Consider the following 7,534-nt stretch of genomic DNA (forward strand, 5'->3'; position numbering starts at 1 on the left):
TGCGCAGTGTCGCTCTTTGCGCTCTTGTTTTCCTCGCAACGCGGAACGAACGAACTTTGTTTTGTTGTTCGATACAATTGACGGAGAGAAGAAGGCGAATACATACGAGATCGAAAAAAAAAAGTATAATCGGAAGAGATAGAATTAAGGAAAATTAACTATGTAACAAAGAGTTAGGAATCAAGTGAACGGTAACGAAACGGTGAATGTCGAGTGAGTGGTGACGAGATCTCGTGGACAAGGGGAGGGCCAGTGTGGTACACGAAAACCGGTTGCGTTGAGAAGGTCAGTTACTGATCCGGTGTCAAGAAACGCGCGAATTGAACGTTGCGTGGCGTCGATTATTTTGATTAGTTTCATTTACGAAAAGTTTCGCGTAAAGTGAAATCTTCGAATATTGATTGCACGCATCCTCGTTCGACAACATATGAATTTCGTTTGAGGCGCCAAAGGCCAAGGTTGTCGTTTCGCGTGAGCTCTCGCAGAGAGATAGAGAAGGAGAAAGAGAAAGGAAAGAAGAGGAAAGTATCTAGCACGTGGGCGAGCACGGAAGAGCAACCGGCCTCTGCGCGTCGTCGTTGACACAAAGAGTAGAGAGAAAGTGGGAAAGGTAAGTGTTATGTAACATTGAATGCGAGAATGCCGATTCAAGGGGAACTGGCATTACATTTATGTCTACTTGTGTTTTTTTTTTTTTTTTCTTTACATGTATGAAACAGATTAGTCAAATCGATTCCATGATCCATTGCTTCTGTTAGGATAATATTTTTTTTCTTTCTCTCTTTTTCGATTATCATTTAAACATTCATTTCGCTTTTATCAGATCACAATGAAATTTCTTTTTTTCTTTAATGGTAAAAAAATATAATGGTATAATAAAAATTAATTATTTATAAAAACTGTAATTATGTTAATCTACAGTCAGGTACAAAAGATTATTAACATTAGAATTTGAATGAGCAATAGATTATAAAGAATTACAATTATATATTTCTGTATATATTATATTATATTCAATTATAATAAATTCAAAAAAGTTTTTTGAGATTGAGTCTTTTTGATTGAGAAAATTTCTTGTTTTTTTCCTCATTCTTATTTAAGCGTTTTTTAATCCGGATTCTTTTAGATTATTAATAATTAAATTTTATTATATCATGTTGAATCATTTCGAGAACCAAAGATAAAAAAAAAATTTTTTTCAGTTTTTAAAATCACAATTTTTTCAAATCAATATCGTAATTTGTTTTTTTATTAAGTAGAATAAAAACAATTAATTTAACGAACGAAAACTTTTTTTTTTTTTTTTAGATTTCTTGCATTTCCTTTTTCTGATACAAAGAAAAACACAAAATATTTTTGAATGCATATTTTAAAACAAATGTTTTTGACAGAAATTAAATTTTCTATTAAAATTCTATTAAAGACTTTAATAAAGATATCGAAATTGTATAAATTTAATAAGTTAAGTTAATGGCTCTTTAGACAATCAAAGGCCATTAACTTTCTACTTAGTTTCAGAATCTGCATAAAATTATATATGTATGTCATTATATATGCATATTTTTAGAATATAATAATTGTAAAAAATTAATTAGAGAATATGATTAGAAAAAAATATAAGAAAAAAAAAATTTATACATATGTATGTAGTGAATTCAACAAAAAAACGTTTTGTATGAAATAATGTAAATAATTAATAATAAAATGTAAATAATAATATAATATTGAATATTTATAAATTTATTGAATATCGAATAATATTTTGACGACTTTGAAATTCTTCAATAAAAAAATCTGCATATAGCATTTATATTATGGTTTTAATTATAATAATAGTTATCGAAGTTGAAATATAGTAATACTGAAATTTGTCAAGAAAATGAAAATTGAAATTGCATTATTCGAAAACTGTTTGTTGTAATGTTGTGCATGGTTAGAAAGTGAAATATTTTTTTTTCCTGCAAAACAAAAAATACGTTACGAAACTGTTATGTATACTACGATTAATTAAAAAATATATATTCTATTCACCTCGTCGTATAAACAGCTTGTTTCAAAGAAAAATGGTATGAAAGCTTGTTATGAAAAGAAATACGCAATGTAATAATTAGTATATTGCTATTTTATTTTTTATAAAAAATGAAAAAAATTTAGTTTTAAATTTTTTAGTTATAATGAATAATATAGGAAGCTATAATTATAGGTAATAATAAACGCTGAAACTATTAAAGTAAATGGATTTAGAAAGATAAGATAATAATTGAAAAACACATATATTTAAACATATGCCATTTATATTTTATGAATCGAATATTTTTTTTTTTGTATTTTTTTTGTATTGGATAAGATTTTATTTTAAAGAATTTGTAAAAAACTAAAAATTGTTATATTCTATTTTAATATCGCGTATCTGAAAATTATTAATTTTTAAATCTTCGGATAAATTTTATCTAGTTTTTTTACATTTGCTTTTTCAATTGCAAAATTAAATGTTATTATTGCAATTAAAAAATATAGAATGATCTATAAAAATATATCTATAATATCTATAAAAAATAAAATAACAAAAGATTAATTATTAGATGCTCTCTTCATTCCATAAATTTTTTTTTTTGAAACGTTGTTATTTTACATAACAAACAATTTACAAATAATTAAAATGATAGCGTTAGAAAATTACTAGATAAATTTTAAGCATTTAAATATAAATTATTTTTTGATGTTTAATGATTAATGTCTTAAACTTTGAAATTTAATATTAAAGTTGAATTATTTAATTATTCGAATATTTCAAATAATAGCGAAATAACAAAATAATTAAAAATATTCGAATTATTTATTTATGATAAAATTATTGGTTTTATTTCAATTCTATCATGAGTTTTTATCTAGTAGATAAAAGTAAACCTTTAATTGATGTATATAATATGAATAATATAAAATAATACTATTTACAATAATTATTTCTGAAATATAGCTTTAATATGAAATAAATAATAACAAATATTTCAATATTTTGTACGTACAAGAACGTACATGTCATTAAAGTCGGTTTTTCCGTAATTCGTCAATGAAATGCATGATCAAATATGAAGGTCACGTAACTGTAGATTTACATGTTTATATATTTATTATTAAGAAAAGAAAAAAAAATACAACTACGTAAATTGAATAAATATTCAAATATATCCGGATTTTTTTAAAAAAAATTCGGATATAAAATCCTGATTATAAATATTTCATAATTATTCGCCATCATATATTTGATTATTCTAGTCTTAATTTAATAATAATTTAATTTATTCTATAATATTTAGTAAAGATGAAAAAAAATTTAATAAACTTAACAAACTTACAATCATTTTCACAGCAAATTTAATCTTTTTTTTAAAATTTGAACCAAAATCGAAAAAACAATAAAATTGACGAAAAGAAAAAAGAATATAAATTGGAGTAGATTATCAGAATAACTTGACCGATTATAAGATTATCATTGATTTGTACGCATTAATACGCTACGTGACAGTCAGTCGAAATGTCATAAATTGCAACGCCCCCCAGAAATGTCACGATATCGTAATATACGTGATAATTTATCATCGAGTGAAAAGAGCACTTACGTTAGAAATTGTTATTCATCAGAAATTTTAATAAAAAAGTTTTCTAACATGTTAAAAAACAATTAATTAATTAATAACGCGTCGAAAAATTTGTTAACGTGTTTGGTATGTATAATACTGACTGATATAGAAATTTGTTCGAAACTTTATAATAATCTGTCAAAATTATCGATATTGCAATTTTAATATTACGTATCTGAAACATGAAATTTTAGATAGTTAAAAATTGACTGTTTTTCTTGTATTAAATTCTTGTGTTAAATAATTTTATATAAGTGCGAATTCATTTTCTCATAATATATTTACTATAGAATTGCGAAACTTTATAGTTTGGAAACTTTCGAAACTCTTGAAATTTAAAAACTTGAAATGCTTGTTTCCTTTTCTTCTCTAAGAGGTATCTATTTTATATCAAGAATTAAAATTTTAACGAAATTAGATTTCTGGAAATTTTCAAACATATTTAGCTATTTTTTGAATTTGCAAAAAGTTAACACTTTTACTTTTCATTTTTTTCTCTATATAAACTATTGTAAATTCGTGAAATTTAAAGAAAAAAAAAATATATAATTATAATATATAATTATATATATAAATATATAATTCAATTGGATTACTAGTAAAATTAAAATTTGAAATTTTTTTAATTTCCAAGGATTTTTCAAGTATAGCGTATTATTTAATTAGGAATTATAAAATAAAAATTTAATATATATTGTTTTAGTTAATTATAAATTGAATATGGAAATAATTTTTTTTTTATCTTTCATATTAAAATAATTTAATCTTAAGTAGATGTAAAAATACTCAAAATTTAAATTTGCTTAAAAATATTGATATATGATATTATGATATATTATGATAAAATGCAAATATCAATATGCTTTTAGATATGGAAGTCTGATAATGGCTTAAGTTAAATGGAAATTATTTTTTAAAAAATCCATATATAAAAATTGATATTTAAGAAAAGAATATAAATTTCTTCGCATGTTTTTATATTCTTTAATTTTAATATTGGATTTTTAATACTAATATTACTTAAAATAATATGAAATTACAGCATAGTTCTATTTTTTATCAATTGGACTTACATTATTATGATCTATATATTTTTCATTTCTATTGAATTGAAGAAACATCATTGGTCGATATTAATTGATTTGTGATTTCTATTCAAAAATTTTTAAAGAATCTTAATCATCGTTTGAAATCTAGCATTTTTCTTGTTCCTTGATGGAATATTCAATCGAATTTCGAAACGTATACTCCATCCTTGGCCCACGATTACATCGTGAACGTCGAAGAATATTCTCAAGATCCATGTTCATTCATCGTGATGACCAAATTGCGTATTGTGTCGGTTTATTAACGCTGAATAAGTAAATTATCAACACGTGAACAAGTTTCCTTCGTATATTCAGTGACGCACGAATCTCAACCAGAAAGTTAAATCGATCACGAAATTCAATTGGTTCAAAGTATATATATGTACACATGTAATATATATTTTATAACATTCATTATTTTTAATCAAAAATTCATTTTGATTAAATTTTTTATTGATCTTCTTATCCCGTTATCAATTCTATCTAAATGAAATCACTCAGTGATTTGAAATTGTTCGTGTACTCTATTATAAAGAAATTTACATAATCTGATAATTCTGATTCGAATGCAAGTGCAAGTAAATTATGAATTATATATTATATATATATATATATATTATATATATATATTTTTTTATATTGATTGAGAAATATAACTTGAAATTAAATTCTAAAGTTGAACGGAATTTTTTTCTAGAAACTTTTTTTTAATAACAGAGATGTTAAATTGATAGAGAATTAAAAATTAAATATTTTTTACACGAAAAATTTTATTTCATCTCGCGTTATTACAAAGTTATATTTAAAGAACGAAAGAAATTCGAAAGCGTTGATTTTTATCACTTAAAATAACGTTCCCTTGAAAGAAATTGTTCTAAATATAATTATTCTTTTACATACTTGTATCATCTTTATATAATATTTTATCAAATATCAAGAAATAAAAACACAATTATCATTGTTCTACTTTTATATTACACTTGCATTCGCATAAATAAGTAATTGATAATTTTACTTGACTTAAATTTGATTGAATGAACGTCGAATCAATTATATCGACGAATGTATTTAACTGTATGTATGAATGTAACTGGAACAACTTATAAACATAGTTAAAGAAAAAATGGCAGTGAAAAATTTATTTATGTTATTATTGATAATATAAATGTATTGATAATATAATTGTATTTTTGAAAATACAAATGTCAAGTTTAATTACTTTTTTCAATTTTCTTATTACATTATCTAAGTAAATATTTAAATTTATTCATTTGCTTCTTATTTGCTCATTTTTTTCATAGATACGCTAGATAACTATTGTAAAATATAATTGCAATTTTTTTTTAAATTCTAATTTTTTTTTTTACATAAATTAGTTTTCTGTGTTAAGAACAAATTCTTTTGGATAATTAAGAGTTCAACAAATCATGAAGCAAATAAAAATTAAATTATTTTAAAATATGGATTTATTTATTATATATAATAATATTATATATAATATTATATATAAAAAGATAGAGAAATTAGTTATAAAAGATAAATTAATTGCTATTAGATACGTTAGTTCAAGTATATAATCATCTTGTGTGCGGATAATCAATAATTTGAATAATCAAATTTCAGTATATTGATATTCTATTGTATTTATAATTTCATAGTGTTCATATTATTGCACATTTTACATTATTGGAACAAAATAAGTAATAAAGAAAATAAATAAGTAAGTAATAAAGAAATAAAATGATTATAGTATCGTAATATTTTATTTGCAATTTTATTAAATCTTTGACATACTATAATTAAATAAAATATTACCGAATATAAAAATATTTATATTATTAATATCTGCATTTTAAATTTTTTATTTTCGTATTGATTAACTTGTTATTAGATTTATTTTATATATTAATAACTTGTTATTAGATTATATTTCTTAATATTCTTTATATTAATAAATATATTTTAACATTAACTATAAAATACATCTATAAAATATTGTTCCTGAATATAATATATTATTTGAAAATTATTAAAATCCATGAAATATTTTTTTATGATTACCAGTATTATTACATTGGTTATATTGAGTGACATTGATATAATGTATTTATTAGGAATAAATTATTCAAATAAATTCTAAGAAAATAGAATAAAAAGTAAATAAATATTGAAAATTTTGTAACAATTTTAATAAATTTATATTTATTCAATTAATAATAATCAAATTTGTATTTAAACTTCGTTTTCTATTACTTCATTAATTTATCATGTTTTATTATAGTTTATTTAAAAAAATAAAAAATAAATATCTTTTTACAAGTTAAAGAAATAAAATTATATTTACTATTGCCTAATCACTTGAATTTAAAGATTTCTTGAAATTTAAAATTTGATAATATTTTATAGTTCATAATAAAATAAATAAATATAATAGTATGAAGTGAAAAAAGAAGATGAACTTATCGATTAATTGCTGCCTCATAAATTGAGGTCGAAATATGTATGTCATTAAGAACTATATTTTGAGCTATTTTTATTTTTATGCACCTGATGATCGGTCTTAATTTTTGAGTTATACGTTTTTAATTATGCTGTGTATTGGACATACGATCTTGAAAATAAACAAAATCCTATACAAGATAATTTTAATTGATAATTATTAGAAATATAATATATCTCATCAATTTTAATACTTTAATATATTGTCAAAGAAAGGAGAAGAAAGAAAAAAAAATTGAAAAGGAGAGAGATAGATAGATAGATAGATAGATAGATAGATAGATAGATAGATAGATAGATAGATAG

The 7,534-nt window shown here is 21.9% G+C and overlaps 1 long non-coding RNA gene across 1 annotated transcript in view; it reads left to right on the top strand.

The window, feature by feature from the left end:
* The first annotated feature begins 130 nt into the window (after positions 1-130).
* The window catches only part of LOC102671331, a 50,720-nt gene continuing 43,316 nt past the window's right edge, over positions 131-7,534 (top strand). Inside the window, exon 1 of the long non-coding RNA XR_422612.2 lies at positions 131-610. This is a non-coding gene — a long non-coding RNA (uncharacterized LOC102671331). The remainder of the gene's footprint in view (positions 611-7,534) is intronic.

The sequence above is a fragment of the Apis dorsata genome, unplaced genomic scaffold (genome assembly GCF_000469605.1).
Source record: "Apis dorsata unplaced genomic scaffold, Apis dorsata 1.3 scaffold_651, whole genome shotgun sequence".
In the NCBI taxonomy this organism is placed as follows: domain Eukaryota; kingdom Metazoa; phylum Arthropoda; class Insecta; order Hymenoptera; family Apidae; genus Apis; species Apis dorsata.